The following is a 15129-nucleotide window of genomic DNA, read 5'->3' as shown; positions in this document are numbered from 1 at the left end:
TCTTTAAATATTTATTTTTTAGGTGTAGATGGACACAACACAATGCCTTTATTTTTATGTGATGCTGAGTATGGAACCCAGGTCCCGCCAGTGCTTGGCAAGCGCTCTACCGCTAAGCCGCAATCCCAGTCTTTTTCAATGTGGTTGTAAGCGCATAGTACACAAGTGATGGAGGCAGGAGGAAGCAAACCTCAGATCAGCAAGCTTTCCTCTATTCTGCAGTGAAATCAATCCATCAGGAACAGGAAGGTCATTTTCTGGGTATGGGAAATGCCCCCACCCAGGTTACAGAAGGAGTTTGGGGTTTAGAGTTTACAATGAGGGTGAATTAATCATTGGAGACTGGGGGTGTGCAGTTTGGACAGTCAGGGATCTAGTTATGCAGGTTAAAATTTTAACTTAGGAAGGCAGTTGTAAAAAGATTGAAACTCCTCATCACTGGGAAAGCTCACTACTCCTTCCGCTGGGACTCATTGTTACTGAGAGCTTCACTATTTGCTTTTCTCCTTCCAGGACTCATCTGTAATGGGAAAGGGTAAAAGTCCAGAGCCCAGTATTTCAGTATTTGCCTCCTTTCTTCGGGACCCATTGTGATTGGGAAGGGGTGAATGTTTGCTTTTGGTGGAGATGGTGGGGATGAACCCAGGGAGGGATGAATGTTTGCTTTTTCCCTCAGGGTCCGTTATTACTGGGAAATGATGTACTGGGAGAGGTTTCTTGTTTAGCTACCTTTCCTCTCTCCTCCACACCACATTGTCCCTCCATTTTTCTTGGGGAGCTGTCTTGTAGGAATATTATTTTCCATTACCCTTCAGTGGTCACAAATTGCTATAAACTTCCCTTTTAGAACTACTTTTGTTGCGCCCTCTACATTTTCATATGTTGTTTGTCTCAAGGTACTTTTTTATTTCCTTTAGATATTTTTTCTTTGATCTATTGGAGGTTCCAGAGGATGGATGTTCCTTGATTTCTACATATTAGTGCAAATCCCAGATTTCCCACTATTATTGATTTCTAGTTTCACACTATTTCGATAAGAAAGCATAGTATGATTTCATTCTCCTTAATTTTTTTAAGACCTGTTTTGTGGCTGAATGGGGTCTATCCTGGAGAATGTTTCATGTGTGTTTGAGAAGAGTATGTCTTCTGCTGCTCTTGAGCTTTGGTCTGTAGTTGGAATCCAATGTTTCTTAATTTATTTCTGTCTGTTGAAAGTAAATTATTGAAGTCCCTTACTATTGTTATATTATTGTCTATCCCTCCCTTTGGGTCTATTAAATATTTACTTTGTGTATTTAGGTTTGCCAATGTTGAATGGAGGTGTGTATGTATATGTGTGTACACACACACACACACGCACGCACGCACATACATACATACATATATATACATATATATAATTATTTTATTTGCTTCATGAATTTACCATTTTAACATTATATGGTTACTATATAGTGATAAAAGGGTAAATTCATGAAGAAAATAAAAGAATTATATATATGTATATATATACACACACATACATATATATATAATTCTTTTATTTTCTTCATGAATTTATCCTTTTATCACTATATAGTAACCATATAATGCCAGCAGTGAATTCTTATCAATTATCTTGAGTGTAAAATGCATTAAATTCTCTATTCAAAAGACACAGAGTGAACTGGGGTGGTGGCAAAGCAGTAGAGCACTTGCCTAGCACACGTGAGGCACTGGGTTTGATCCTCAGCACCACATAAAAATAAAATAAAGGTTATTGTGTCTACCTTCAACCTAAAACAATTTTTTAAAAAAAGATACAAAGTGGTCAAATGTATTAAACAAAACAAGAACCAAGTATATGCTGCCTACAAGAGACTCACTTCACCTTTAAGGACACACATAGATTGAAAGTGAAGGTATTGGAAAAGTCATTCCATGAAGATGAAAATCAAAAGAAAACAGTGATAACTACACTAATATCAAACGAATTAGAATTTAAGTCAGAAACTATAAAGAAGACAAGCTTATTATATAAAAATAAAGGACCAACATGAAGTCCATTGTTACACCAGTGATATGAGATGGAAACATTTTCATGTATTAAATTTCCATTTGCATTTATGTATATTTTTGTATGTCTACTAACTGATATTGATCTTCTGACTAATCATTCCTCAATATTATAATTGTTTCATTTTGAAGACTATATAGGTTATTTTCATATTTATTAATAGAACTAAACTCCCCCCACCTCATATTACTCTTTCCATTTATTTTCTTACTTTTAATTTCAAGTTGAATAAAGATGAGTTGTTTATTCTAACTGATGCCAACGCTGGATATTTCACAAAATTAAACATTTGGTCTTCAGAAAAGATAATCCTTCTAGAATTCTCAGAGGTACTATATGCAAAGTAATTAATGAATAAACAACTGTTTTCTGATTGGTTTCATAGTGGTTGTCATGTTCTATTTTGCTTCTTCCCTACTTTCCTTCCCCCTCCTTCTCTCCCACTCTACTCCATTCCTTCTCTCTCCTTTTCTCTCCTTCCCTCAATCCCTTCCTCCTTCCTACCTTCCTTCTTTCTTTCCTTTTTTTCTGAGACATACTTGCCAAACAAGAGCTCAATGTTAGGAGTTTAAAATATGTTTGACTTCTTATTTTTCCCTTGTTGTTTATGCCAGAGCATTTCATTTTGAAGCAAATGATTTTGCAGGGCTACAGAAGACGAGTTTTCACTCTACAGTTTACCCTCCAATAATCATTTAAAGCCTTTTAAATACATAAGGTAAAAAGCACAACTTTAAATGGTTTTTGGTTAGATATTCTGTTCAAAATGAAACAGTTAAACACTAAAAGAATAGACCTGATATTTCAAGTCCATCTGTTTTGTTTGTTTGTTTTAGTTGTAGTTGGACACAATACCTTTATTTTTTTTACATGGTGCTGAGGATTGAACCCAGTACCTCACACATGCTAGGTGAGTTGTCTACCGCTGAGCCACAACCCCAGCTCCTCAAGTCCATCTTTTACAAGAAACTATTTTGAGAGCCTAAAATTAGACATTGAAACACACTACCATAAATTATAGAACTAGCTATGGATTTCCTTCATATCTTAATGGTAAAGTTTTTAAAAAGGTAGTGAACTCCATTGAGAGAAAATTGTTTTATACAGCAATGGAGGAAACAGGACTGTGAGGAGGGACAAGTAAAAAATCTAAAAAGACAAGGTATAGCAGGAAATGGGATGAGAGAAAGAGTTTGAAGAGAACAGCTGTCTTAAGTTTGTCTCCCTGAGAAACAGGCTGGATGGCAGAGGTTTGCCTATAGGGGTTGAGAGGGGGATGCCCCCAGAAGTAACACATGTAAGGGAAAGACAGAAATAGACTTGGGCAGAAGAAGGGTTTGAACTGTCATGTAATCACCAGAGAGGCCTTGATGAATTATACGGGGAGTACTGGAACCAGGCTGGCCTTAGAGGTTGTCTCAAATGAAAGCAAGGTGCGCAAACTTCAACTATCAGTAGATACAGGATGCCCTACAAAAGAACTTAACTATGAGTGAAGTAGCTGGCTCCCTTTGACTGAGGGCAGTTTTCAAAAAGGGCCTGACATCTGAAGTGAGTGCTTTGCTCCTGGAAAGGAGGTCTGGGCAGCATACCATGGCATCCACCATAGCATCTGTCTTCCATCTAGGAGAGAGCATTGAAATCAGTGATTCTGGGATAATGAGATTTTGAAATAGTCAACTATTCATTAAGAACACACTCTTCCTTAGTCTCTTTAGCATTCTCTTTAGAGCCTAACCAAATATTTAAATTTTTTCAATTATATCTTTTCATTTTGATTGAGTTTATTTTTCTTTGAATTGACTGAATGCAGAAACCAAGCCACCTGTAACCTCTTTTACATTCAAGTTAAAAAAAGTTTGGATTAGAATTAATTGTGATGGTTACTGAGAAGAGGAAAATACATAAACATAAATTTGCTATACAAAAAGATAACTTAAAAATGGAGTATTTTGGTGAAGTAGAAAAACAAAAACAGATCAAATGGGTCAGAGAATAAGACAGTAGAAGGCTGTGTCTAGAAAGTATAATTCCCATCTAGAACAATAAGAGATGGAAGTTTTAACCAGAGACTCACCAAGGTTTTCTATAATGGGCCAGACAGTAAATATGTTTAGACTTTCTGAGCCCTGTCATGACTACTTGCTAAACTACTAGTGCAAAAACAACTATACATAATTCATAATTGAATGCACATGTTTGTATTCCAATAAAATTTTATTCATAAAAACATGCAGAGACCCATATTTAATATGTGAGTCATAAAATGATAACTGAATGGTTAAACAGTATTCACTTAACTTGCTACACTGTCTTATAACAAAAATTTTAAAGATGCCAAATAAAATTGCCATATGAAGATACAAAGAAAGAACTAGAATAAAGTTGCAAGTTGCACTCTGTGTGCATGCATGGCCTTTTAGCCCATGATTGACTACTTTTTTCATGCTTCACATTTGTATTCTTAATTCAGAAATACTCAGGTTTTTATTCTTCTTTTTAGATATTTGGTTTCAATAATTAATCTAACCAATGTACAACCTGATAAATCCAAATTAATTTTGCCAAACCCATCATAAGAACTAGCTAATCTCATGGTAAGAAGAGTTGTAGGAACTCAAAGGGAATAGATTAGACTTGCAAAATGCACATGCGTCAGGTGAGGGGTCTTGCCAGCTAATCTGTGTGGTTCTTAACCAATCTTTTACCCTCTATACTTCATTATGCAGATATTCAATAGGGACACATTTGATAGTTTTCAAAGAGCTATGAATTCTACATGACAAATTTTTATCTCATTTGAAAAGAATATTCAGTGCCTTCATGGGATAAAGCAATATTTTCTACATCCAACTTGTTCAACCATATCCATGAACAGGTGTTCCTAGGGAAATCCCTAAATAAGAATGTTGTTAGTGAAAGCCTGTATTGGACTAGAGGTGAAATGAGATGATTTCTAATCAGGATGATTGTGCTGTTAATAAAAATTTACTTCAAAATTGTGTTTAATCTTATAATTTGGATGCCAAAGTAATTAAAAAGGCAGAATTAAAGAGAAAGTTTTATGTCTCTTTGTTGTCTTTTTAAACTTTATTTATTTATTTTTGTAATGGGGGTTGAACCCACAGGAACTTGACCTCTGAGCCACATCCCTAGGCTTTTATTTTTTATTTTGAGACATGGTCTTGGGAATTTGTTAAGGCCTCACTACATTGCCCAGGCAGGCCTCAAATTTGTGATCCTCCTGCCTCAGCTTCCCAAATCCCTGGGATTACAGACATGTGCTACCACACCTGGCTCTTGGCTCCCTTTTGATAAACATGTACTGTTAAATTATACATTGAGCATGCCAGAGCCTAATGAGGGAATTGTGCCTGAAAATCATGGAGAAAGACTTAACCTGTTGTTTCCTTTTGCTAGGGAGTGCCTGTTAAAAGGGTGAGGGTGAGTGGCAGAATGACAATAGCTTTGTTAACTGGATTCTGTAGATTAGATGATTATTGCCTGAAATGCCAGTTTTCTCATTGGCTAAAAGAAATGCCTTTTTCTTAATTCACTCATTAGCTTTCTTCCTCTATTTAAATGGTAATTACACATTTATAATGCATTGCAAGTGTCTTGCCTTATTCACTCTGGGAGCTCTAGAAACTAGTATTTTTGTAAGGAGGGTTACTCTTTTAGAGTCATTTCTTCGGGACTATTTTAGTTCCTTTTTTTTTCCTTTTTATTTTCACTTGTACATTATTTTTCTCAAGCCAACAAGCTTTTCCAATCAAAGAGTATTGGCAAACTTGACTAATGATATTCAAGACATGTAACTTTAAATAATATCTATATTTTAAGCATTTTTAAGTACTTCGGTAGCTGAGTATATATAACAGTTTAGTACTAATGGCGGTTTTACTCCTAAATAAGTCATACTAATTTCCAGTAAGTCCTCCCCCAATTTTTCCCTTTTCAAAATTATATTCTTGTGTTATTTTAAAATCTAACCATTAATTCTGATACTGCTTTCTTCCTTTTTTGTTTTTTCTCTTTGTTCTCTGTGCATAGAATTTAGTTCAAGAGGCACATTCAGGATCCTAAGTTGTGCATTCTTATTTTTCTAAGTGTAATATTTTATCCTATGTTAGGCAGTCTTATGTTGCTGAGACCAAAATCCCCAACAATAGCTTACAGGAAGGAGAATTTCTGTGTTAGTGAGCTTTTCTTTGTTGTGACCAAAATTCCTGACAAGAACAACTTAGAGGAGGGAATTTTAATTTAGGGTTCACAGTTCAGATGACTCTGTTGCTCTGGGCCCAAGGTGAGGCAGCACATCATGGTGGAAGGGTAAAGTGGAGGAAAGTTTCTCAACCCATGGAGGCCAGGCAGAGGGAAAAAAAGAAAGAGGCCACAGAGAAGAACAATCCTTCCATCCTCCAGCTACGCCCCACCTGCCTACAGTTACTACCCATGAACTGATTAGGTTACAGCTCTCACAGTCCAATCATTTCACCTCCAAACATTCCAGCAGCTTTTGAGGTATACCTCATATCCAAACCATAACACTGAACTCTAGGGTTTGAATCATCTGAATGTAATAGACATGCTGAGCAAAATTAAAGATAAATTGCCTAACACCTTTAAGCCTTAATTTTCTTAATCTGCAAAATAATAATAATAATAATAATAATAATAATAATACCACTCTGCTGCAAGGAACATTCAGAGTAATGTAAGAAAAGAATCTAGAAATATATGATCAATAAAGGGTAGTTCTGGGTTAGGTGAAGAGTCAGACAAATTGCTATCATGAAGTCAAAAGAACTCAGTCTCTGAGCCAGAAAGATCTTGGTTCTTATCTCTGTCCCCACCATTTTAAACTATTTATGACTACAAAAAAATTATTTAATCTAAGTTTTCCTTTGTTAAGGGGGAAAATACTACAAAATTGTGTGAGCAGTCATTTAAATACTGTATAGAAAGCACTGTTTATGCTACACAACCAGTAGGTTTTGGTATTACTTATACCAACCTATTCTGTCACTATAATTTTCTAGGCACTGTGAGAACATAAGGTGGAAACTTATATAATACCAAAAGACACTTAAAATCTTTCAAGAAAGGTAGACTGTAGATTTAGCTCAGTGGTAAAGCACCCACGGGTTCAAGCCACAGTACTGGGGAAAAAATGAAGTGGTTGAAATGAGTTTAGATAATAAAATACAAATTATGGTTAATATACCATGACAGAGGTTCATTGGTGCCCAAGAGTTGAGTTTAGAGCTAGAAAACTCATACACATGGGGAACAAGGAAACCTCAATGCAGGCAATCATGGCATCTCAGCTGAACTAGAAAAAAGAAGATATCAATAGGCAGAAATTGGAGCCTAGTACGCTAGAGGAAGGAATTTTTGAGAGGGGAAGGAAAATGAGCAATAAAAGATATGAAGATGAAAAAAGTACAGACTATATATAGTAAGAGTAAATGGATTCTAATGTTTACTTAAAGTATAAGGAACAAGTTAGCTACATTTACAGTGATCTGAGAACTTTCTGAAGGACTTTACACATATTAATTCACTAAATCCTCACAATAGCCCCATGAGATAAATCCTAAAATTATCCACACTGTAAAGATAAGGAAACCAAATCCTATATTGTCTTTTTGTGAAACAGAAAGTGGTGCCACTTCCTTCTGAGCCTGGAGCATCCCTGTGCTAACATAGTTTGGTTGTGGTGCACAGGCTACCTTTCATAGTCACCCACCCCTAGGCCACATGCTTCACACAGGACCTCTCTGCCTACACTATCATGTACAGAGGCCTTGCTCAGCACCACACAGCTGGACCATCCAGCTCCAGCATTTGAACTTTTAATCAAGATAGTGTGTGACAAGAAAGGCACCTGGTCCTTATTTATGATGTACCTTGAAATCCACTTAGGAATTTGAACTTTATTTTGAAGGTGACAGGGAACATAAGCATTAAAGGAATGTGGAGGCATTTTTTTAGAAGGGGTGAGGATAACATAATCATGTTTGTAAGGAAACATTCTTTGGTGATGTTAACAGGGGAAACAGAGAATTCTGAGGTTGTTGATGACTTAGCGAAGGAATATTCAGGCTGGAAGATCAATTAAAAGGAGCATGCCAGGCGATAAAATCAGCCCAGATGAATGCCTGAATGAGGCTGATGGCACTGGAAATTGGGAGGGTGGCAGACTTGATTTTATTTCAGAGTTAGAATTGGCAAACCGCAGTGATCACTTAGAGGCAAGGAGTGAGAAGAGTCACTAGAAGAAACTCCAAGATGTCCAGCTTGAGTAACTAGTAAATAATGATGCTGTTAATATAAAGAAGGAAAATGGCAAAAAGGTGAGGAAGTCGTGATGAAAGGCTGAAGTTTCATATTGAATTTGTGGTAATAGCAACACATACAAATAGAAGCCCCACCCAGGAGTTGGGATTGTGGGTCTGGAACTGGGCTGTTTGGGCTGGAGTAATAAATGAAGAAACAGTATACATGCAGCCATGGATGTGGATGAGAATGAGCATGGAGTATGTAGATGGAACATATAGGTGGGTGATAAAAGGATCTTTGAGGATGGCCTTAATCTGCAGTGTGGAAAGAGCTTGTGCTATTCCCCTAAGAAGTTGGAGGAGGATCTCATGGGGTGAATGATACAGGACACACAGCACTAGCACTAGGTAGGGATAGTTAGGAGCACAGGCAAAAATTGTTCATACATATAGTCTATTTTGTAAACTGCAGTGATGCTTTTAAACTATTAGGTACTAAGAAGCACTTTGCTAAATAATGGGTCCTACCATAGCTGAAAATAGATTGTAGGTTTCCGAAGTGCCTTGAATTGCAGGATACACTTTTTGTATCAAGAGAATGGTCATACACAGGCAATGTTTTATCTTACAAGATAGTGGCTGCTGGGAGCATCATGCAGAGAAGTGGGAAAGCACTGTGATCTCCTGGACATAACTGCCCTGTATGCAGGGGTGGGGAACACTGTGCCTAAAATGTCCTTCCCTTGATGAGATGCTTTTTAAGTTTTCTGTTAAAACTCTAACCATGATTATCAGCATATATATATATATATATATATATATATATATATATCTCAACTTAAAAAAGGAGAGAGAGAGACAGAGAGACAGAGAGAGAGAGAGAGGAGGAGGGAGAGAGAGAGAGAGAGAGAGAGAGAGAGAGAGAGATATTCTTAAAATTTTGTAGCAGAAGTTTTCTAATGCCTAGATTTGTAAAATGAAGCTGAATGTCAGGTTCTCTGGGGTGAACGAATGAAAACAAATTATGTGCCTTTGATAGGATTAGTAAGGGAGAATCGTGGATATAACTTTAACTCAGCCCTTTCCTAATCCAAGCTTCACTTTGTGTGTGTGTGTGTGTGTGTGTGTGCGCGCACGCGTGCGCGCGCACTTGATCAAAATTAATGCACGCGTTTGATCAAATTAATGATAATGTGTTTCTTAAATATGTAGAAATTTTTATTTCCCATGCATGTTTGTGCTTCTGTGCTTTTAGTTGTTTGGGACATCAGGTAGATATTCTAATGGGAAGATGGGAATGTATCAGAAGAACTGAAGGTAATTGCTTCTTACTGAAAGAAAAAAAAAGATTGATTCTTCGGGTTTTTAATAGAAAAGCATGGGCAGGCAACATAAAAAGCAAAAGCTGAGCTGGATTATTCAGCCAGGGGAATTCATGGTAGTCACTTTAATAAAGTTTTAGATGACATTAAATCTGTCCTATGTAAATAACTATGTTACAGCTCTTATTTTGTAAATACTCATAGTATTTACTGGTTTTAGTCTTGAAAAAGTTGTGCATAAACACTTTGAAAATACCATTGAACTTTAAATAACCATTGAGTGAATTTTTAAATAACTTTGCTTTATAGAATTTGAAAGATGTAACCCTTTCTATTTCTTCTAACATATTACTCTGTTTTAAGAATTTATAAGTCATCATTTCTGTATCAGAATATAAGTATTTTGTCAGTATATTTTATTTTATATTTTATATATACAGTTTTTTATCACATACCATTGACATCACGTGATACATACCTGGCCTCTCTGGTATCCTCTGACTTTTCTTCTTCTTGACCACTGACATTTTCAGAATTTGCTTTCACAACCCCTCTTTCAAAAATGTAAGATTTGGTTGTGGCTCAGTGGTAGAGTGCTTGCCTATCATATATGAGGCACTGGGTTTGAATCTCAGCACCACATATAACAAAGCAAAATAAAAGATCCATTGACAACTAAAAATATTTTTAAAAGATATATTAATTGTGCCATTGGTATTTTCTGTACACACTTAGTATCTCTTTTTCCTATGGGTTTGTTCTATTTCCTTTGTTAAGGGCCTCTTGCACCAACTTCTAGTACTCATTTGTTAAAACCTTAACTTTCTTTTTAAAGCTTAACTGCCATCTCCAAAGAAATGCTCTTGGTCCCCCTTCAGCAGATTTCCTCTTTCCTCTTGAATTTCAGCTCACTTTATATTCCCTCTGTGCTTGTATACTCATGGAAAGGTTGGAAATTGTGTTTTACCCATACAGTGTCATATCCCAGTTCTGTCACTTACCGTTTGAGATATCTTGAATATACTATTAGCCTTTCAATATTGGCTCCCTCACCTGTAAAATAGATGCTTGTTCACATAGTTGTGACACAGTGAGATAACACAGGTAAAGCACTGACAATAGTGCCTAATACATAAGAAATACTCAGCAAATGACAGCTGAAATAGCACCTTACAGGTCCTGGCATACAGTAGGGGAATGTGTTGGCTGGAACAGTATTGATAAAATTGAGTAAGTGATGAGTTCGTTTCACCCTGTATCCAAAAAGAATATAGGGAGTTAGAATGGGATAGTTCAGGGTAGGATGGAATTGACCCAGTAAGCATTTACTGAGTTCTCCCTGTGTGCCAGATCATACACATACATCAGACAGCTTGAACAAAGCCACCAAAGATCTCTGTCCTTTAAGGAGTGTATATTCTAGGAGGGATATTTTAAAAAGTAAGGAGCAAAGAAGAATAACCTAAAATTATGATACTGCTAGAAGAAAAGAAGGAAATGAGATTGGAGGAAATGGGGTGGATAATCTGTTTGAAATACACAGAAATGGCCTCCCTGAGGGAGTTGGGTTTAATCATGAGTCAGCCAGGAGAAGTGTGAACGAAGAAACATACTTCATGTAGGTTCGAAGGTGAGTCAGAGCTTGGGATATTAGAGAAACTGGATGGGTGGTCAGTGTGGCTGGAGACACAAACAGGAAGTAGATTATGTAGAGATTTGTGTACCATTATAAGGAGTTTGGGCTCAAGTTTATATAAAATGTAGAGAAATATTTGGAAGTAGATATTTGAGATGGAAAATCAAAAACATGGGGTTGTGACTAAGGATGGTGTCAGAGGCAATACGAAGTGGTCTGCTGAGGTTGAGGCCTTGCGTAGGGGAGTATGAGAAGCAGTTTCCTTAGGGAGGTGTCATTCTGCACAACTCCTGCTTTATAGTCAGGGACTTTTCTTATAGCAGAAGAAAAGCTGAACCGACACAGTGGCCTTTTGGAATAGATGATTTTTTTTTTTTTACTGCCAAGTTGAACCCTTTCTGGGAATATTTGTGCTGAGTGAGCTCTCTAACCTTAGTGCAGAGCGGGTGAATGCCATCCTTCATGGACTTTCAACTAATTCCCTTTCATGTTGGCAGAAGGAAATAAATCAGTTATGTTTGTTTGGGTAATTGAAGAAGCTTTTCATTTCCAATTTAGTCCAGTGTGTGTGACTGATTTGAGTTTACAATCATTATTATCCATGAACAGCTTTTCAAGGGCTGAACCATGAGTTAGAAACATTACATTTCTATAAAAATGGGTGTAATATTTTGAACGTAAAGCTTTTTAGTCTGAATGTGAAACTTAAGAGTTAACATTGTATTAAATTTCTAGTAATGATGGTGTCCTTTTTCTTCCAGGCTTCCTTCAGGATTTTAATCATCCTTACAGTCTCTTCCAAAATGATTGAACTTCTGAATCCTTTAAGTTAAAAATTTAAATTCTATTGAACATTTTTGTAGAGTATTTCATTACTTTTACATTATGACTTGTGTAGTAATTTGAGATCATATGGGTTGAAAAAGCTCTTTAAGCAAGATTTTATGGTTAGTTAAAAGTTTTTTTTTTTTTTTAAAAAAAAAACTTTTCAGTAATATCCTTTCTAGCTAGTTTTGCAATCTTCATATTCTTCCCTTTGAACAAAAGGTGGTATAAATATAGAATGTTCAAGCACTTGACATATACATATATATATAGCTTGAGGGTTAGAGGCCATATGCTAAGGTTATGTGAAATTATTTTCTCATCACTATTATTTTAACTTTGCTTATACTTATTATTATAAAATATACTCCACTATTCAGAATCTTCCCAATGGTAGTAAACTTGACATAATGATTTGATATTATTAGAATCTGTTGATGAAATTTTGATCAAATTAATGATAATGTATTTATTAAATATGTAGAAATTTTTATTTCCCAAACAAAAGAGATGAAGGTTCTTTACAATTTAGGAAGAATTTTAGAGGATTTCTTTTTTTTTCTTTTTTTAGCTATAGATGGACACAATACTGTTATTTTATTTGTTTATTTTGTATGTGGTTCCGGGGATCAAACCCAGTGCCTCAAGCATGCTCACTTTACCACTGAGCCACAACCCTGGCCCCAGAGGATTTCTTAATAGAATAAAATGATGCCAGACTTGTTTCAAATCATTTCTTCATTAAAATTCAGTAATGTTCCAATATATTCATTAGTAATTGTTTCATCAACATTTTTTCCAGGTTCTGTTAAGTAAAATTTAGAAGTATTTGATATGGTTTCTATTTGAAGCAGGACTTTGATCTAAAGTTAGTATGTCTTCAGTGGAACTTAGGGGTGTGGGCATGTATTAAAAATTATGAAAAAAATTATCCACTGTCACAATGGGGATGATTGAAGTTTTATTCTGTATATATTTAAAAGATTTTCCCCAAGTTATCAGAGCTAACATTACTTGATCTAGAAAAATACTTAGTCTAAGTTGAGTTGTCTATAACTCCAGCAAGACATATCTTACATTGGATCAAAGCTTGATTGCCATCTTTTACAATGTTAGTCAATTTTCTGTCACTGTACCAATATACCTTAGACAGTCAAATTAAAAGGAGGAAAGGTTTATTTTGGCTCATGATTTCAGAGGTTTTAGTCCATGGTCACTTTTCTCTATTGTTTGGGGGGCCTGTGGCATGCTGAACATCATGGTGGAGAGCACATTATAGAGAACTTCTACTTAACTCCTGGTAGCCAGGAAGCAAAGACAGAGGAAGTGGGTGGGGTCCCAATATTCCCTTTAAGGGTACACCTCAATGACCTAATTTCCCTCTATGAGGCTCCACCCCCTAAAGTTCCACCACCTCCCAATAACCCCACAGCCTGGCAACCAAGCCTTTTACACACAGGCCTTTGGGAACATTCAAGAACCAAGCTATAGCAGGCAGAAACTTTAACTTTGACTAAAGAACTGAACAGCAATGCAGAAATAAGTAATCTTACCACGACTTCCTTTGCCCTTTCCTCCATTAAGTAAGAGGCAGCTAGTAAACTGAGATTGTTGCTCCTTTATCTCATTATCTCTTTGCCCTTCGGTTGCATTCTGGAGTTTGAGCTCACTTTAGAGAGGATGCTAAACCTCACTGTAAAAGAAGGATATAATAGTACTCTCAGTTGGCTTTTATGGTTTATTTGGTGATAATTCTTTGTCAGAAGCTTTCTTGGGGGTTTATATCTGCCATGTATATCCAATCAGTCTCAATCTTTGGTTGGAAATACAATGCTGGCACAAAGATACAGTGAAAAGACAGAGATGCCCAGGACATTCAAGTTTTATTAAACATGGACAGAGCAGCACTTTATTCTTATAATTCTAGGTAAAGGTGGGATGTTTATGTATAGAAAAATTGGGAATAATATCTAGAGGGTGTATTTGGTTTGACTGTACATGAGATTACCATTGCCATGTTTAAATGTATCTTATTTTTTATTATAGGGATCTCAAAAGTATGCTAACTTTTAGAAAGTTAAATGTCCATTTTTGTTAATTCTCTACATCTGGTCATTTTCACATACCTTTCAGAATATCATCAATTGATATCTTTGGAGGAGTTATTCAGTATTTTTCTCCTTTCCATATAATAAGTTCCAATTTAACATGTTTGTTCAAAACAATCGAGATAGGATTATGATCTGCTGTTGAATATCACATCACCTTCAATAAATTGTGAAAATAGTCTTCCCATAATTACAGAACCTGAATATGGCTTTTGATTTATAATCATCTGAAAAGGGGCTTCTATAAATAAAAACAAAGGAAATGAAAAGTCTTAAGCCATAGTAAAAACTTTCATTTTGTTGTAATCATGCTACAATTTTTTTCAATTAGTTTTGTCATGACTGGCCATAATTAATTGACCTTTTTATGGCTTTTTAATTAGTTATTTTATATAGTCAGATTTAATAATTACAAGTATGTCATAATTCCAAAATGAGCAATCATCTATTGAAAAAATTAAATTTTAAATTCGTTTGCTGTTAAATGAAATTGGTAAGAAACCTTTTATCTGTATTCTGTATAACTTTTTTCTTTCATCGCCTATCAGTTAGTCTTAAAAAGTAAAGTGCAACTCAGCTGAATTCTTTGAAGAATAACAATTCAAGGTGAGAATAAGTTGATAGTGTAGTAATAAGGTCTGGTGATAGCTTTCCCAGGAGCTCTCTTATGCAAAAATGAGGGAGGCCTGCCCATCACTGCACATGGAATGCTAACATTCTTGACTTTAATAGGATAGCATTTATCTTTTGCACCTGCTACCGTATGTGACTAGCTGTCATGTATTCCAACAAAAGAGGAAAAAAAAGTCACTATGATTTAAGACATATGTGTTGATATAAGAAAAGCAAAATATTTTGAGCAGTTAGAATTTATTTTTCTTGCTTTATTATGCCTGGT

Source organism: Marmota monax, unplaced genomic scaffold, assembly GCF_021218885.2.
Source record: "Marmota monax isolate L192 unplaced genomic scaffold, Marmota_monax_Labrador192_F-V1.1 WCK01_AAM20220418_F8-fsc00165, whole genome shotgun sequence".
NCBI lineage: Eukaryota > Metazoa > Chordata > Mammalia > Rodentia > Sciuridae > Marmota > Marmota monax.
The sequence above is the reverse complement of the archived record's forward strand: the minus strand, read 5'-3'. Positions refer to the sequence as shown.